Consider the following 20,564-nt stretch of genomic DNA (forward strand, 5'->3'; position numbering starts at 1 on the left):
TCTGCTGCTCTGTCTTCTGAAGTCCTGAAAATTAACAAGGACTTCAAGGAGCTTTGGCATACACATAGGTATACCTATTGATTACCATATAAAAACTAAAACAGAAGGCATTTAAATATGTATTTATCAATTCATTTAAGAACAGGAATATATCCATGTTGGGTTACTACACACAGTACACTTTCATAAACTATAATAACCTCCCAGACATAAAAATGGTATGCATAAAGCCTTTCTCTCATGGCTTTCCTATCTACTTTAAAAGAGGCTCCTTTGCTTTAATACCTGCTTCTGTGTAAGCGCTGGTATGTTATCAAACATCTTATAACCTTCAAAAAAAAATCCCCGTGTAAACTTAGAAGGGACCAAAAAAGGAACATTAAATCTCAGTATTATTGAAAACTGTTTTTGCATAAACAGACGTTGATTCACTACTCTTTGAGTCTTCTGTGTTGCTGGATTCTATATAGATTTTCATTTTTGAAAAAACTAGTGGTGGTGTTCAGATGAATCTCTTATCTGTCTCACTGCCTCTGTTCTCTCTTTGTCTGGTGTGTGTTCCCTTTTGTTCTACAATCTTACATTATAATTTAGGGAGCGATAGCAACAATACTTATTGTGGATGAGGATAGGTCCGTGTGGATGAGGAGAGGCCCGCGTGGATGAGGAGAGGCCCGCGTGGATGAGGAGAGGCCCGCGTGGATGAGGAGAGGCCCGCGTGGATGAGGAGAGGCCCGCGTGGATGAGGAGAGGCCCGCGTGGATGAGGAGAGGCCCGCCTGTGTAGAATTCTTTCTAATTCTACCTGCAGCAGCAGTCTGGGCTCCTATGTTTGTTAAAAGAATTTGCATATGGGCAAAGCTAGAACAATTAGTCAAAGTTCATCTCCAGCAAGCAAGAGAGCAAGGTCACAAAGTGTGCCTTCCAGAGCTGGAGTAGCCCCAAATGTTCCCTCAACTATCCATTTCTTTCTTTTTTCCCCCCATTTAGGTGTTTATGTAATCACTTTACAACCAGATCCCAGCCCCCTCCCTCCTCTCCTCCCAGTCCCATCCCCACCCTAACCCTCCCATTCTCCCCTATCTTTCCTCCCAGAAAAGGGAAGGCCCCAAAGGGTACCAATCCACCCTGAAGCCTCAAGTCACAAGGCTAAGTCCATCTTCTCCCACCAGGGAGTGACAAGGCACCTCATCCATGGGAAAGGGACCCAGTGGGCAGGTAACAGAGGCAGAGATAGTCCCTGCTCCTATTGTTAGGAGGACCCACATGGTGACCAAGCTGCACATCTGCTACGTATGTGTAGGGAGCTAGGTCCAGCCCACACGTGCTCTATGGTTGGTGGTTTGGTCTCTATGAGCCCCCATGGGCCCAGGTTAGTTCACTCTGTAGGTCTTCTTGTGGTGTCTTTGACCCGACTGGTTCCCTCTATCCTTCCTCCCACTCTTCCACAAGACTCCCAGAGCTTAGCCCATTGCTTTTCTGTGGTTATCCACATCAGTCTCATCAGCTGCCAGAGGAAGTGTGTCAGGACATAGTTATGCTAGACTCCTGGCTGCAAACAGAGCAGGTTATCTTTAATTTTAACAGTGGTTGGCTCTCTCCAATAGGAAGGGACTCAAGCTAGGCCAGTCACAGGTTTTCGATTCCCTCGATCTCTGTTTCACCTTTACCACTACATTTCTTGCAGACAAGATGCATATTGATGTCATTAAATAGCAAGAAACATTAACCAACATATTTTGTACAATATTTCATTTTATGAATACATTGCATTGTATATTAATAATAGTACAATATCATATAAAGAATATCACAATGAAGATTTGTATACTGATAAGCTTTGCAATATAACTTTTTAAATATATTTTATTGATTTATTCATATTACATCTCAATAGTTATCCCATCCTTTGTATCCTCTCATTCCTCCCCCCTCTCATTTTCCCCTTATGCCCCTCCTCTATGATTGTGACTGAGGGGGTCCTCCTCCCCCTGTATATGCTCATAGGGTATCAATAGAAATTAAATTGACATAGTACAGGAATAGATTCATGTATATATTACATATGAGTATAATATATACATTTTTCTTGTGTAAATATTTGTGTTCTATATGGCAGGAGAAAACATTGAAAAACACCATTAAATAAAATTCTAAATTTTTTTGAAAAAAAGAAAAGATACATTTTGAGTCAAAAGTTTTATGGGTAGGTTGGTGTCCCCCTCCCTCTGCTGGGAGTCCTGTCTGGCTGTGGGAGGTGCCAAATTCATGCTCCTTAAAACCTTGTTGCTTGGAGTCTCGGCTAGGGTCACCATCATAGACTCTCAGGAGACTCTCCTGTCCCAGAGATACCCTCCCCAATTTCTATTCTCTCTTCCAGTACTTTCCCTCACCCCACTCCTCTTTCTCTGCCAACCTGATCGCCACCCTTATTATCCTCCCTATCGCCCCCTCCCTCCCACCCAGTGCCCCTGCTCCATCCACTTCAGATGTCTATTATATTTCCTGTTCTGAGTGAGATTCCAGCATCTTCCACACTCCATTCTTTTTCTGCTGACATATAGCTTTTACTTTAGAGGCATAGAAGACTCCGCTTGACAGCTTCCCAATGCTACTGCCTCAGATCGCCCCTTCTTACCATAACTTTCCTTACTCCCTTCCTCTTCCCGTCTACTAGAGTGTGGTTTAAGGTATTCTGGCTGCAGTTTCCTTCAGTACTTCCTAAAGGTTGGAGGCAGCCAAGGGCTGGAAGAGCAGGCATTCTGACCCAGTTATATCTCTGGTAGACCATGCGTCAAAGTGTGACTATTTCTCTCCTGACTTTTTCCTATCTTTTCCTTTGGCCGGGAGTAGGAGTGGGGGGGCGGTAACTTTTTTGAATAGTTTAAACTGACTCCGTATATTTTATGCCTTTTGGTAGGTTCTTGACTGGCCTCTGGCTTCTGTCTTACCTCTGTCTAATTTTAATTTATTTGTCCCTCAACTTTTTTTAAAGATTATAATGCGATTACAACATTTCTCCTCTTTCTTTCCTTCTGCCACAGAAGCCTCCCATATAGCCCCTCCTTATTCTCTTTCAAATTCATGGCTTCTTCTTCCATTTCTATTGCAGATTATCTTGTATAGACATAAATATATCTATCCCTAAATATAACCTGCTCAGTGTATATAATACTAACCTGTAGGTGTGTTTCCCGGGTTAGCCACTTGGTGCTGGATAAACCGTTGGTGTGCTTTTCTCTGGGGAAGACTATCCTGGTCTTTGTTCTTCTCAGGTGTCAGTAGTTCATTGTGTAGGGTTAAGGCCTTGTGAGCTTCTACCCATCCACTTTGGTATGTCTATTATTGCTGCCCTTGTTATCTCGTTTTTTCCGCCATATCGGTGAGACTTTATGAGTGTAACTTCTGACATGACTAGGAGACACAGTCTCACAGCAAACTTCCTGAGCCTGTGGGTCCTACAACCTTTCTGTCTCCTCTTCAGCAATATCCCCTAAGCCTTGGGTGTGTGGGAATATTTTGTAAATGTATTTGTTGATAATAAATTAATCTCTAAAAAGGTAAAGTAGCTTATATTTTTCTTCCTAAAAGACAAAGTATCTTATTATATTCTGTTTCCTGATTTTAATCCGTTCCTCATCTACAAGTCAATGAAAACTCAAAATAACTCAGTGCGTACCCTTTTGACATATAACGATAAAGTCCAGCATGGTCTCTAGTAAACTCAACATAGCGTATCATAAACTACATATGTGAATGATGTATGGCCCAGTGTTTGGTAAACTGAAGGGTTACACTACTAGATTTTATACTAGCTGAAATCCTCCACTGAAATCTTTCTGACAGTGTAAATAATTGTATTCAGACTCAGATGGGGTAAAACGCTACTTGTGTCTTCCAGGTTTGATAACAAAGAGGGAAAAAAGGTGTTTCTCTAAGAGCAAGGCCTTTTCCAGCAGTGTGAAATTACAGCTACATAAGGTAGAGTTAACCAAAATCAGTTTCTTCGGCCTGGTTACCACTTGGAAAAGCTCCCTCCTTGGACCGGAGAGGCTTCAGGGACCACTGGAAGGAAAGAAGCAAAGGCAGCAGGTCGCAGGTGTTGGGTGTTAATTGTGGGTGTAGAGTGCTTGTTAGTGTTCCTGAGGTCCTCCAAACACTGGATTAGGATTTCATTGTTGTTGATGCTATGTGGGAACGTTTACATTTTAGTGTTCTACTTAAAATTTTACTGATACACTACTGCTAAAACAAGCTAATAATGCATTTTCAAAGTTCCATTTTAAATGTAAAATCTATAGCTTTTAGAATCTGACAGACCTTGGTTTCATGGCAGGCTTTGATTGCAAACTCCATCTTGAACCTCTTAACTCCCTTTCGGTTGCAATTTTTCATCCTTAAAATCCAGTGCTTACCTTCTGTGGTGACTGGCGTAGCTGATTTTGTCAAAGCGCAATAGTACTCCTATCTGCAGCATCACTTCCCATGGTCTTAGTTACGGTCCATCATCCTGTTAAAACAGTACATAGAAAAGACCACAAAACAACTCCGGAGTCGTATATTATTCTACATTATTCCTGAGTGATACAACCTCAGGAAGAACCACTGAGTCTCTTCCAAGAAGAATTTATCCCTATACACAGTGTATACATGCTGTATACCCACCTCTTTGCAGGTTACTTAGTAGCAGCCTGAGTTGTCATAGTATTCATATTCAACTAACCTTAATTTACTTTAAAAATGATCCCGAGTTCAAAAGTAGCCATGATAGCCACTTGGATATGCAAATGAGAAGCCATGCCATGAAAAGCCTTTAATTGGTAAGTTCTCGGTATAGCTGGAAAGGAGTTCAGTGAGGTAGCTGCAGGTTCAGTGCTGTGTGGAGTTTTAGGCATGCAGTGGCGAGCTTGGACGATGCTATCCTTACATGAGAAGAGACAACTGATGCAAACACCCAATGAATATTGAAGACTCTTTTACTGCCAGTCAGTCTTTCCAGTGCTGCCTACCTTGTCATCATTAAAATCCATGCTGAGCAATACACTTATTCTGAATGTATCTCAGAACCAGAACAATTAGGATTTCTTCTGGTCACATCAGGTCCATAGGCCTCAGAAAACATGAGCACAATTTTGCCAAAAGTTTATGGTTGTGAACTTTTAAAAATGCAAATACATTTGTCTTTAAGTCAACTGGAGTTAAACTGTAGTTATTTTTCTGAAATTAGTGATGGGAAATGTTCTTTCTTTAAAACTTGATTTATAAACTGTAGATAACATGGTGACACCTAATTCATCCTGCCCTGTGACCCTCAGACCTCCTTAGGACAGAGAGATTTGTCATCGTGTCACTTGCACTAAAACTTTCTTAGATGTCTGAACATCACATAGTTTCAATGTCTGTTATTTAATATGTATAGAATCATCATACATGAAGAAAACAATACATTGCTCTAATTACCTCTGTCTTAGAATGACACCTATAACAGAGTTGCCTTGCTGCAGAGATTAGACTCCAACAATGATCAAACTCACTGTCTAGACTCTTGAGAGCTGTCTGTCTTTTCTTCTGAAGTTTTGTCCCTCTCTATTTTACTGTGGAACCATGTCTTTCTGGTAATCTGCTTCTGTGAGAAGGTGATGTTCTATCTACCAGTCTACCACTGTGGCTTTGTCAATGTTCAGCTCTTAAGACTATGTGTTTTCTGCTTATACCACCAGCTACTTCCTGGGTCTCCTGCTGGGGAGTTTCTTGGGTCAATAGCACATGCCTGTTAAGGAAAGTTCTTTCCTATAATGTATGCATGCATACAGAGAGAGAGACAGACAGACAGACAGACAGACAGACAGAGACAGAGAGACAGAGAGAGACAGACAGAGTGAGAGACAAAGAATTAATGCCCGGCTGCGGCTCTGAAGAGGTCCAGGGAAGGGTCTCTGGGGCTGGATGCAAATGCCCTTCCAGTTCGCTTCATCTCTTGGGTTACCAGAGCTGATGGCTCAGGCAACTGATCAGGATGAAAAAAAGAAAGAAAAAAGGGAGCCCACGCTTTCTTCTCTAGAGACTGGCTGTACTGAAGCCAAGGAGGAAAACCTAAACTGACCACAATTTTCTTATAGCTGAAGCTATAAAAGCAGTTTCTGGCTAGAAACTGCAGGGGATTTATAAAAGGAGGCTCTTTGATCTGTAGATAGGCCTCTTTGCGGAGATTCCCAGTAAGTTAATGTAAAGTTAGACACGCTAGGCCCTAAAACACTAATGGTAAAGCTTTGAGTCTGCTAACTTATTTGAGAATCTACAGGGAAATAAGAAATAAGAGAGAGATAGAAAATAAACTACTCATACACACATACATTCAAGTGAAAAGATGAGTGAAGTTAGGCTTCCCAATTTCAACACATACACTCAAGAGAAAAGGTGGATGAAGTTTGGCATCTTAACTTGAACCGAAGTTAAGCTTTCCAATTTCAATGCCATTTATTGTTGGTCACTGTACTTATCCTTCTGCAAAAAAAGGAAATTATTTCATAGTCAAAAAAGGGCAATTAATCATGAAAACAGACAAATTATAAAATACAATGGGTATATGTTTTAAAGCTAAACATTTCTTATTTATGTATCCATTACATAAGTTCACATTGAGTTCAGAGTGATAAAGGTCCAGCCATCTCTTAGTTCATAATGAGCTCAGGACAATAATTTTATCTGTCTCTCATTCTAAGAAACAGAATAAATTTAAAATGACAACATAGAATGACAGAAAGTGATAGGGTATACGGAATTATAACAGAACAGTTTGTATATTTAGATATTAAGGTTTGTACTTAATATAGACATTTCTAGGTAGCCCCATTCTATCTTGGGTTCATGGGGACTTTAAACCAACTTGTGTGTATTTACGGTGAATACCAGGATTCCTGGTGCCATCTGGTGCCATACAGTTTCCCCTCCCCAAACTCCTCAAAGATTCTCTCTTCTCCCCTCGCATCTATAGCCACACCCTTTCTGTCTCTCATTAGAATATCTAGAAAACAAACAGGTACCTAAATAATAACAAAATAAGATAAAATCAAAACAAACAAACCAGAATGGGACAAAACAAACAGAAGCAAAAGTACAAAAAAAAAAAAAAAAAAAAACCAAAAAAAAAAAATGAAACACAAGAAACAAATATAGATGCAGAGGTACATATGGTCATATACACAGAAATCCCATAAAAGCATAAAACCAGAAGCTATATAATATATACCCAAAGAACCTGTAAGTTTTTTTTTAATGCCTGAAGAAAACATGAGAGAAAGAACCTCCAAAGATGCCACTGAGATCATTTTGTATTGGACATCTCCTACTGGCCATAGGTCTGCCTTTATAAGATGGATTTTCAGAAGCAAAAGCAGGAAGATTGTAAGAGCCAGAGGGAATGGAGGACACCCAGGAGACGAGGCCACATCAACACAGCAGGGCAGGATGGACACACGTATGAACTCACAGAGGCTAAGGCAGCACATACAGGGCTTGCATGGGTCTGCACCAGGCGGAGTCCCAGGGTAGAAAGGAAAAGTGGAAAGAAGAAATGGTTCTGTTCCATACATAAGTCTGAAGGAAAATAATTGGAGTTATGTCCTCATAAAATGAATTAGCTGTGTTTTCAAGGAACATGATACGTACTTGAAAAAACAACTGATGGATAAATTACAAGTGTCTGTCAGATGTTTGCATGTAAATGAATGGAAGTGGTTGTCACTTAGACGTGAACGCAGATGTGATGCCAAGCATAACATTTGAACTTTCAAGCAAAAATTAGAATTTTGGCTTAATTGCTATTAGCCACAGGCTGTTATTGAGCCCTTCCAGACATGGAAATGTAGATTTATATTCTTGGAAATACTAAAAATATGCTTCTTGACAACATGTAAAACATATGGAAAGCTGCAAGCTCAGTGATTTTGCAATTTTCAAATGATCAATGGCTGGCTTAATTGAAATCATGAGTTGTCATTTAAAAAAAAATCTATGCACAGATCAAAATACATTGATGGATTTTGATGGAACAATAAAAACTTCATTATATATAGAATCGTAACTATTTGCACATTACTCCTTAAGAGCCAACACTTGTTGGATTTCATATAGTGTCAAAGAAGTTGTATTTTTTTGTTATTGAAAAATATTTTATGCAATATATTCCAATCATCTTTTCTTGTCCCTCAACTCTCACTAGATCTTGCAGGCCTTCCTGTCCGTCCGATTCTATGCTCTTTCTTCATGTACAAAAGATTGAGTCAAAATGAATTACAGTCGTAATATAAAACATAAAGTTAAAAACCTGCTAGAAGAAAGCATAAGACACAATATTTATTACTTTTAGTCAGAAATTCATTTGAGTTTTGTTCATATGTTATTTTTTTAATGCTGTGTTGGGGAAACCAGGGCACCATAGTGCTAAATGAGCACTCTACTGACCATACAACATCCTGAAAGATTTCTTAAATCGGACACCAAAGCAAAATCCATCTTTAAAACCATGGGGGGGGGGAATAAACTTCATCAACAGAGAAATGTCAGCATATAGCCAAAAACAAGTAAGCAAATAGGCCAGGAATGGTGGAACTGCCTTTAATCCCAGCACTCAGGAGGCAGAGGCAGGTGGATTGCTGTGAGTTCAAGGCCAGACTGGTCTACAAAGCGAGTCCAGGACAGCCAAGGTTAACAGAGAGACCATGCCTTGAAAAACCAAAACCAAAACAAACCAAATCAAACAAACTACAAAACAAAACAAAAAAAAAAACTCTCAAATTGTCTGATATAGTGTACAGTACTGACAACCAGAAAATATCAAGATTTCTCCCAGCGTGGTCCCACAAGATGGCACAGTGAGTGCGGCTACTATCCACATGTCTAGCAACCTGAAAGTCTATCTCTGGATCCACATGGTATAAAAGACAACTGATTCTTAATGGCTATTCTCTGGTCTCTGTGGAACACATGTACACAGACACACACACATAAATAAGTTAGTCAAATGTAATATGTTTTCAAACTCAAAAAGAATTTAAAAATCAGAAAAACACAAAAATGAGAAAACTAGTTTATAATTTCCTTGAGTCCAAAATACACATGAATCAAATTATCATATGACAATACCCCCAAATTATTAGTTATTAGGGATATGCAAATTAAAAGCATGAGTTTCTAGTTCATTAGTCATTAAAATGGTTAATTTTTTTAATTAAAAAGTAAAGGCAATGTTGCAAAGTAGCAGGAAGAAGTCAAATAAAATGGAATGCATATATCAGAATATAAATTAGTACAGCAATTTCAGACAGTTTCATACTTTAACAAAGCTTAATATACAACAATCAATAAAACACAGCCATTCTACTGGAAAGTATTTACTTATTTTAGGTAAAAGTTTATAGCCATACAGAAACTGATATATAAATATTACCAGTAGCTTTATTAGTAATCATCAAAACCTAGAAAATGCCCAAATATTGATTAACTAATGAACCATTAAATTGTGATAATTTCTTACAGTGAAATATGACCAAACAACAAAAGAGAGAAGAGCAGGGTGTGCCAAAGTGAATGAGTCTCTGATACATTATGCTGTGAAAGAAACTGCACTTTTCCAAAGGATATGATTTTATCCTTTATATGGTTTTAGTTTAGTGAAATTCTAGAAAATGCGAGACCATGGATACTGGAAAACTGGAATGGAAAGCCCTGTTGAACAGAAACGGAGCATTAATTGGAGGGAGTGATAGACTTCTTCTGCCTGCCAACCTGAGCATTGCCTGCCTCAGTTCACAGATTTTGTCCTTTCAAAATGATTTCTGAGACACAATCCACCTATAAAGAATAAAACTTTATTTACTTATATTTTCATTTACTTTTTGATGTGCATAAGTTTAGCTTGCATATGTATATAGGTGCCACATGCATGCTTGGTACCCCAAGAGGTCAGAAGAGGAACTTGGATCTCCTGGAACTGGAGTTGACAGATGTTTGTGAGCCACCACAAACTGAGATCAAGCCTAAGTCCAAGCCTAAGCACCGCTCTTAACCACCAAGCCATCTCTGCAGCCCCAGGAACAAAATGTATTTTAGAGTAAAGGGTCAAATGGAAGAAAGAGCCAAGACCACTGACAACACAGATACCTATGAATGCAGTGTTCATTTGTGGGAAAGACTAAAACCAGAGGCTGTGCCCAAACTGAGCAACTGGGCCATAGGTAAGTTCCTGCCCAACTGAGACTCCAAAGGAAATGAGATGAGGGAGAGGAGCCTGAGAAAAGAAGCCACTGACCCTTACTTTGTATGCTGCACCAGTCCCTCAGATCAATCAATCACTTTACCTGCATTGGAAAAGCCCGGGTGGGGGAAGGGACCACATTGATACTGGGGGGGTGGGGGGGGGGCAGAAATCTCTCCTTCTAGAAAATATGAAGGAGAAGCAGAACTTCTCTCTTCACCCTCTCAAGTCAACCTCTCTCAAAACTTTAAACCTTTTGGGTGCTAACAAAGCACAGCTAACAGATATTTCAAAAAAGGGGAAACGGAAGAGGAAGAGAAGGAAGGGGAGGAGGGGAAGGAGGAAAGAGAACCTTTGCGCTGGGTAGCCAATCTTCCTAATTACATCATCTGCTAAAAACTCTTCCTCCTTCCTGAGGCCACTGAAGGGTCGTTCTCCTCTGCTCATGAGTGCTCCACGTAACCGTGTACAGCGGCGGTTCTCAACCTTCCTGATGCCACCATTCCTCATGGTGTGGTGACCCCAAGGGAAGATGTTTTCTTCCAGGTTGCCAAATAGAAACAGCCAAAACACTGTGAATGTAACATTCATATAATTCTTAATTGTTTTGTGGTTCTTCTTGATGTAGGTAGTTCATTGAGTATATGTGTAATAATGTAAATGTATATGTAAAAAAAAAGAAAAATAATCTTTAAAAAAAGGAAAAAACAAAAAATATTTTTCATTGCTACTGTAATTTTGCTACTATTATGAATTGGAATGTAATATATCTCTGTTTTCTGATGGTCTTAGGTGACGCTGTGAAAACATAGTTCAACCTCAATAGGGTTGTGACATACAAGTTGAGAACCACTGGTGTAGACCCTTTTATACCATTTTCTTGACTGTCCATCACTGATTTCTTTTAGATACAAATCCTATAACAGCAAGAACTCAAGTCCATTTAATTATTGATACATATTAATGAGTATAGCATTCAAACTACTTGGGGCTGTTCGTTTTTAAAACAGATTATGTACCCTCAGGATGGATTCAAATTAACTCTCTGTGGCCTGGGATGACCTTGACCTCCTGAGCCTCCTGCCTTTACCTCCCAGATGTTGAAGTTAAGGGTCCAAGCACCACCCATAACCCCCACATTACTTCTGAATAAAACGATGATGTGCACATAACGGCGATAACTATGAATTTCCTGTAACGATTTCTTCACCCATCATGTCTTTGCTTTTACTAAGATTTTTTTCCGTGATATGTGGAACTTTATTGTTTTAAAAATTATTTGCAAGTAATTAGAGTTTGGGAGAAATTAGCAAAGCTTTTTAGAAATCTGAGGTCTGCATTGATAATTTTATAGGACTGACTTTATGCTGCAACTGGAAGTATCTTTGGATTGACTATTTTGGAATTTGGACCACCCCTTCAGATTATTTATCAGGTTTTAAAACTGGACTTATAGGGAAGATCAGCTCAATAAATAAAATTCACCTTCATTTATATGTTGTAATAATTGTGTGAGCAAGTTCACGCTATTTGGGACTTTAGGGCTGTTTATTCTTCTCAAAAAAAAAAAAAGGGACCCCAGAGACACGCAGAGGTGCTTGCAATTTGGGTTTGTAATGGAGCTCTTGATTCTATTACACGCATCACAGAGCTCCTGGTGTGCCCCCCGCTGAAAGCTTCTTTAAAATAAGCCGCAGGGACCATAGAGAGATTGATCATTTATCTGAAATAATGTTATTTCGGTGGCTTAGTCTGTCCGTGCAACGTCTGGAAAATATTTCCTATCTTAACTTATAATAAAAAAATATTGTTCCCAATTGGGAGGATCTACTTTGGTGGCTTTTGGGGGTGTTTTTCTGTTGCAGTGAGCAATATATCAGACTTACTAATGCCCCTCTTTATGATGATTTGTTTTATTTGTCTCTCTATAGAATAAGTGAGCTTTCTGGTATATATTCATTTTAACGCAAAATGAGCTCGTGAGCCAGAGAAATGTATATAAAAAATTGTTGAATAGAGAATGCTCGTCTTCTGTAAGTCAATAAAGAAGGAACAGAAAAGGTCTCTGTAGAAGACTCGTGCACGTTAACAGACTCCAGGTGGCCTTCCAGAGTGATTTCTTTTTACTTGTTTGGGAAAATCACGAAGTCATCTTTCTAAGTGGAAAGATCTTTGAACACAACTTAAATCCTTCTTGAACGTCAGAGGGGTCACTATTAGTAGGGCAGTTAATAAGATGCATGAGTCTCAAAAAAAATATATATCTCAATTGCAAATCATTACAGTGAAAGATGTTAGAAAATCCCATTTTCCCATGTTAACACTATACTAATAGGAGTCTTTTTAAATAGTGCTCCTAATATGCAGTGAACCACTGCTCCTCCTGTCCCCTTCTCCCTTCCTGCAGGTTGTCATCTGCCACTTTCACCCACCTTACCTGCAGTGTACACTTCTGTCCGTTTTTTGCATTTTGCTGTTGCCATTTGCTGCAAGCTGTGAGTTAGAGAATCACAAGGGAAGACTAGTCAATAATTATATGCTAAATAATAGCTACCAGGTTCTTCCCTGAGGCCCTAAGGCCATGCTTCAGTGTTGAAGTTTGGTGACAACTGCCTCTCCACCTCGGGTTCTGCCTCCGTCTATGTCAGGACCTTGTTACAGTAAACTGGGCTTGTCAGAAACTTGTATGTAGGGTGAAAGCCTGTTAACTGCATTAGGGATCATGAAGTGCATTTTATATAAAGATTACTGGCAAAATTTTCCACAGCCCTGCATTTTCTCATAGCTGTAAGAAAATACGTGAAATGGTGGTACCACTATGTTTTATTCAGGACTGACTGTTGGGACAGAGAGAGAGAGAGAGAGAGAGAGAGAGACAGAGAGACAGAGAGACACAGAGACACAGAGACAGAGACACAGAGACAGAGACAGAGACAGAGACACAGAGACAGAGACACAGAGACAGAGACACAGAGACAGAGACAGAGACACAGAGACAGACAGAGACAGACAGAGACAGACAGAGACAGACAGAGACAGACAGAGACAGAGACACAGAGAGAGGCAGAGCTCTCCGAAACAAGGATATGTGACAAGCAGAGATGCGGAAAGCTGGAGGGACATAGCCTTCAGTGAGCTGTTGAGACTAGTAGTCTTGAGGGACCTTGCACAGTGTGCCATGTCTGCAGAGGGACGTATGTTGTATCTTCAAGGGTACAGGAAAGAGTGCAGAACTTAAGTCAGAGGGGAAATACACAGCTTGGGTGGCCCTTAGTCATGAACCAACTACTGATATGGGTCCCTCTTAGCAAGGTCTATCGGCAACTTCATGGGAAGCATGAGATGGATTTTGAAGACACAAGGTGCAGCTTCTATCATCCCAATAGATAGCAAAACTGGGGTAAGGTTTCATACTCCAGAAAAAAACAAAACAAAACAAAACAACAACAAAAAAAAAAACAAGGAGTATCACAGACTGGCAGTTGAAGTGCCAGAAAGGAAACTAGAAAGGGCCAGTATTCCTAAGTGGACTCTTAGGGACAGGAACAGAGAATAAAAATTAAAAATCACTTAGGGGGTACATGGCGCAATAGTTTTTCCATGGTGGAAATGGGATGCTAAATAGGAAAGAAATAAGGGGGAGACAGAATGCCTGCTTTGTTCTTTTTGAGTAATCTGAGCCTAAATTTTGGCCATTTTTGCCAATTTCCCTAGTAGCAATTGGTGCATTCTGGAAAAGTTTTCAGGGTCCTCGGTGCCCTACATTGGAACAGAACATCACTGTATACAGAGGCATGGAAATAACCCAAAGTCTGCTTATGAGTACATTCTTTGTCACTTAGGTTGTTACGGTTGAGATATGAAACTGGGGAGAGAGAAACATCCATGTGGTAGACAGTAATAGAAATCATCGGAAGGGTGTGAGGTATGGAGGGAAGAAAAAAACCCCTCAAAGCGGTGAGAATGGCAGGAAGATAAAAGAGTAAGAATCTAGGAGAGCCAAGCTTACGCCAGAACATTCTTTGGAGCTTCAGACCCCATACCTTTTCTCCCTACTCACCCTCATTCTTTCATTGAGATTATCTTCTACGCTCTTTTTTCCATGTCAGTACTTACCAGTGCCCGCTGCCAATGACTACTGTGTAATATTCTGTCTCTCTTTAAACCAAAGTAATCCCAGAAGCTGTTGCTGTAGTTGCTGTTGTTTTCAATACAGCTGTTGAGGACAGAGAACCAGACAGAAAAGACATTTTTTTCTCATCTTCTTTTCCCCTTCACAAGTTTCTATCCAGAAGCTGGTCTACATACCCTTACCCAGAGTATTCTGCCAAGTTTGAATGAGGAAACTGATTCCAGTGGCTGCAGACCTTGTCGTCTAGGCAAGAGGCATAGAATCACAAGTACAATTGATGTCACAAGTAAAGAGCATACCAGATGTGAAAGCTGTCTAGGAAATAAAGCATAAGTTGGAGAATGTGTTCACAGAAAAGGAACGGCTCAGCTAAAATTTTAACCCACCACCACCTTTACCACCTTTACCATAAGCTACAAGGCAGACAACGGGGTGAGTGGTCAAATAACTTCTGCAACATTTCTAAAAGTTGTATCTGAGACTAACATACCATGTAGGGGATCAACAGGGGAGGGCCAGCTTCCCAAAGGATTTGTTTCCTTAGGGAACAGGTAGGAAAGCTGTACGATTACTATTCAAGGACATGGTCTCAGGGAAAGCCTTAACCTTTTATGAAATTATACCTTAGATTCTTAATGACCTGCTCACAAGTCACTTAGTTAACTACAAGTAAGTCTAAGGTTAGGTCTTGATGGATAAAAAAGTCATACACTTTCCACCATAACAACCTTTTTTTCTATAGAAAACCCCTGAGAAGTAAGATTGCATATTTACTCAACTTTGATGAAGTTGAAGAAAGGTACTTTAATGAGTATGTCCTTGACCACATACTGGGAGACAACCTTGGAACCTGGTAGCAATTATGTTCATTATCATTTAGGGCAAGACAAAATAAAAATAACAACAAAACTATTTTAGGAACTAGTCTGTTGTAATTTTCCATCGTTAGTTTTATGATCATGTATTCTTATACATTTTTTTCAGTAGTATCTATTACACAGGAGAAAATGTTTCAGTGGAAGTTTATGTCAATACATGACTTTGTCACTTGAAAAAAGCAGGACTCAAGGAATTCTGTGGCCCTGGGTATATACAGGCTATTGTTTAAATCTTAATAGTGTGAGCTTTGTATAATTGTCTTGACTCCTAACATAGCTGTTGAAAGGGCATGCTTTGAAGCCATGTCCATAAGGAGGCTCTTTGATGCTCATCATCTTCTTTGAGGTCGGCTGGGTGTTGTCAGGAGTTAACTTGTCTTGTTGTCAAAGAAATTTAGGATTGTGAGAACAACTTTAAATGCCATATTCTGTGTGTCTCTGAGGCTTTTGAATGCCTTATTAACTATTTTACCTCATGTATCGATAGAGTCATATCTATCTGTTAGACTTAGGATATATATTCTTGTGTTAAAATCTGCCAGTTATTTGACACGCCCATGTTTTGTATTAATATATTAAATTCTATAGCAATGACTTAGATTTAACCTTCATTATAAGTAGCAATTAAGGTCTTGAGTTAAGGAGAAGGTTCAATCATCTAGCTTTTGCTCTAGCCTTCCTCTATTTTTCTCAATCTCCCTTTCTTTCTTTTCAGCTCCCATCTCCTTGCCTACGTATGCAAGATAAAGGCAAAGAGAGGCGTTCCTGTGTTTCCCCTAATTTTTTCTCTGTATAAGACCAATAATGACTTATGACCACCTCCCAATGAGAATAAGCATTTGTAGATCAGGCAAGCAAGGTGGCAAAATAACCACTGGGAAAAATGTCCTAGTTCTGCCACCAACAGAATCTGCCTAAAAATGGGCAACTTAGATGCAGGCAGAGTCAACAGCCGCACTCTGCCTAGTCAGGGTAAGCAAGTCCTCAATAGCTCCTTCCCTGTGAACAAGTCTGGCAGAAATATTAGGCCAGAAAGCTGAAGATGAGGCTCCAACATTATAAAGTGTATTTGGTGACTGGTCAGGAGGTAAACTGTCTTAAGTCAATTTGTACATTTTGGAAACTGCTAACCCACACTGCTGGTTCACTCAGGAATTTAAGTTTTATTCCTTCTCAAGTCTCTGAGGGGCACTGAAGACAAGATAATGTAGTTCTATAACCATGTTTAGCTGGTTAGGGGACAAGATCGTTTTAGATCAAGATAAAGAAGTTAAGCTATTAGAGTTGAGATAAGATAGATATTTAATCTCATTTGGAAATTTAGACCCAACAAGACAGGAAAAACACTTACTTTAAACGAGACGAATGCAGATGGCCAAGTCACTATGAATGTAACATGTATAGAACTCATTATTCTCATGATTGTCACATGGTTCTCCCTGCTGTATGTAGTTTGTTTTATACATGTATAATAAAATAAAAGAATAATAAAAAATCAAAAAAAGGGCATGCTTTAGCTATGATGAAAGGTAGAGTTTATCTGAGGTGTACACTTTGAAGACCTCTAATTTAGGGAATTCAAAAAGATCTAATTCCCCATTCTCCATTCATCCTGTGATAAGAACTAAAGAGGCAGTGAATATTCACCCGTACTTGGGTGCAAACAACACCTCTAATACGCCACCCTTAAAATACAGTGGTTGATTTTGCTTTTTTAGCCACCACTGCATGGCTATGTACCCTTAGGTGTGTTTCTCTGCTTTAGTTTATCCCCTGTGGGACATAAGAACATGATAGTGGACATAAAATGCTTACAGGAGAGCTAGACATGAAATAGAATTTCAAAAACGGAGCTAGAGGACACAGATACTTGTAACTTCAGCCCAGCGATTTCTCCATTGAGGTTCACAATGCAATTCAAAGACCTCAAGTGTTTTACATTTGATTAACAAATGTGCTAAATGATTCACAAATGTGTTAAAAATGTGTTTTTAAAAAATGTGCTCTTCCTATGATGACACCTTCCCATTGCTGTTCATTCTCAATGCCACCTTCTCTGTGTCTCCTGAACGTCCTGTTGGAGTTTAACTGAACCCTTCTAAATGGCTACTCTTTCCAGAACAATCCTTTCACCTCCACTTTTTATTTTAATGCCCTTTATTTAGTCTGGCTTTCATGGCAATGCTTTTGTATAGCCATGTGAAGATGATGATGATGATGATGATGATGATGATGATTATTATTATTATTATATTATAGTTTTAGTTTTTGTGCCTAATCATCAAAAGACCAAAATGATAAGGGAAATGAATGATAAGGGGGAAATGACAAGATTTTCAACTTTCTTCTTATTCCTTGTACCTGACTTTTTCTGCTTCTTACCTCAAAACTAGTTTTTAAAAGGAGTGTTTCTTCTGACTATACAATTCTTCAAAAATCTTAATTGTTGACATCTGCAAATCAATTTTTCAGGCTCTCTAATTCAGTGGTTCTCCTCCTTTCTAATGCTGTGACCCTTAAATACCCTTAAATATAGTTCCTCACGTTGTGGTAACCATCAACCATAAAACAATTTTTGTTACTACTTTATAACTATTGTTTTTCTACTGTTACGAATCATAATGTAATATCTGTGTTTTCTGATGGTCTAGGCAACCCTTGTGAAAAGGTCACTGGACCCTCAAAGGGGTCATAACCCACCCTAACTAGTTTGAGAAGGATGAAAAAACATCAACAGGGAACACAGACAGAAGGGTTCTGCACATTGCCCCCAGGAGTCTGAAACTCATAGCATACTGTATGTATAAAGATGGAAAAGTACCTTCCAGTGGTGGAGAGAGGAGAAAAAAATATGTTGAGTTTTAGCAAGACCTCTGAAAGTGGGATATGCTGGGTTTCAAAGAAAGAGTAAAAAATTAAAGAGGAAGAAAGACCCTTCCTTTTCAGTGCCAGGAAGGAAGTGGATGGTCCCAGAGAGTACAGTGAAGCTTCTACTAAGGGAGAGGGGGGAAGGGAAGTAGCTGATGGTAAAGAGCTCAGTGAAGTGGCAGGCAGAATCATGGTGACAATGACCATGTTGAAAGAGATATCGGAAAGCTCACAATAACAACAGAATGAAAGAGCTCTATGGGTTCATGTCAAACTTTTGACAGCCCTGAGGCCCCAGCGTGAGTCTATGTCATCCCTTTCTCAGCAAACTGGCTGTAACTTAGTGTCAACTTCCCTACTGCAGCTACCAGAGCATCAGTAGCTCAGATGCCTTGCCTAGATTCTTCCTGTTGTTCTTTCCCTGGACCACTCACACTTGACTGATTCCAGAGCCATGAACTCTTTAGCATTGGCTCACTGTGGGCTCCAAAACCTTCTCTGGCCACATCCAAAGACTCTGCCTTCACTGAAATACCACCACAGACAGAATGCAGCTGGCATTCTGTGGAAAGACTGACAGCCTGATACTATGACAGTCGGACAGATAGAGTAAAGTCTGTTATCCAACCTGTTGTTCTATCAGGAAGTTAGGCTGGATTAATTCCACTCTTAATGGGGAACACAATGTGATTTACTCAGTATTTTGATTCAAATATTTATCACATACAGAGATATGCTCATAGACACATCTAGAAATCGTGTTTAATCAAATATCAGAGTACTCTTGGCCTAGTCAGATTGACCCATGGAATTAATCATCACATCATCCATAAACTAAAAAGTGAAAAGAATTTATCTTCATGGTTACAGTTAACAAAAAAAAAACATAGCTTACAATTACTATATCTCAACTTAATCAGTCAAGTTGTTAAGGGGTCTATGAAAAGTTTTTAATATCCCAACACTGAATATATTGTTTTAACATGAGATTCCAATTTAAATAACTGTACTGTATTTTTGTTGACAAACCTACTTCTTTTCCTAGACCTGAATGAGTAATAATCTCAGCTAGAAAATTAGACAGGACTGGAAATTTCACTATTTAAGAGCCTCCATATGAAAAATAAATTTCACAATTTGATTTGTTGCAAAGGAAAGGTGTGAGGAGTAGCAGTCAATGATGTGTGTCTCGTATTTGGTTAACATTTGAGAAGTTGTAAGACGACTTAATTTGGCCCTTTAAGTCACCCCTGGAATTCCGAGGTGCTTTTGATAACAGGACTTCTAGTCCAGAGTAAACATGCAGAACTGAAATTCTGCCTTCCTCTAACACTGAACAAATGATTTGAGCTTATATATCATGGGATTTTTTGAGCCATAAAGAATATTGGGGATCATCAGTTTGATTAAAACTACTCCATACTTCTAAATGAAAATTTTGATGGCCTTAAATAAGGAGGCTATTCACATGATCTTTCTGCTCTAGTGCATGACATTCAATAAAGTGCAGCATCTAAGCCTTTCCTATCAACCAGCTGTAACCAGGCTGTCAAGTGCGACTTTTTAAACCTGTCAAACAGTCATTAGTTCTCTCTTCTTCAGACATCTACCTTTGAAGCTGTCTAACCTCTTCCTGAGGAAATTCTTAACAGAAGTTCATTTTATGAAATGTTACCTAGAGAGCGTGGGTTTTCTCTTTGTAAGTCTACTTCATCAACTGCAGTTGGAACCTTTTTAATTATTATATTTCTAAGAAAAGACAGATGTTAACCTTGCTGGTGCAGTTGAAAACACTGAATATAGTTGAATGCTTAAATTGTGAAGAGCTTCCCTTTTTTTTTTTTTTTTTTTTTTTTTTTTGAATAAAAGATCAAGAGCAGAACCCTATTGGGTTTTATTTGGATTTTTTAAAAAAAATCATGACTCATATAGCTGTCAACTCTACATCCCTTCATATGCTAATAAACATTGGAAGACTAGAAGTGTAAAACACATAAGAAAGCCAGGCATGGTAGCTCATGTCTTTAATCCGAGCACTGGGGAGGCAGGGGCAGATGGATCTCTGTGAGTTCAAGGCTGGCGTGGTCTACAAGGTGAGTCCAGGACATGCAGGGCTCTGTTACACAGAGAGACATTGTCTCGAAAAAAAAAACAAAAAACAAACAAACAAAAAACACATTAGGATAGGAAGCTTCACTAGTATCTTTTCTCCTTGTGGTTATTACCCCCTCACTAGGGCACGGGGCTCTTGATACAGAGGGAAAAGAGTTATGGCAGAGAATGTGGCAGATCATAAAGTTTCTGCTGGATTTCCACCCACATTTCATTGCCGGGAGCAAGTTCACAGCCAACATCACATCAGCAGGATTGGAAGCTCCTTCCCTGTGGAAGCACCATGAAAGACCTTGTAGGGATAAGCTCAGTAGACAGCT

The 20,564-nt window shown here is 39.3% G+C and overlaps 1 protein-coding gene across 5 annotated transcripts in view; it reads left to right on the plus strand.

The window, feature by feature from the left end:
• NKAIN2 (sodium/potassium transporting ATPase interacting 2) overlaps nt 1-20,564 on the plus strand; it is a gene marked incomplete at its 3' end in the record, with an annotated part of 1,039,202 nt that overhangs the window by 768,286 nt on the left and 250,352 nt on the right. The window lies entirely within an intron of this gene.

This window comes from Acomys minous (assembly GCF_964271855.1).
Source record: "Acomys minous genome assembly, chromosome: 3".
Classification (NCBI taxonomy): Eukaryota; Metazoa; Chordata; class Mammalia; order Rodentia; family Muridae; genus Acomys; species Acomys minous.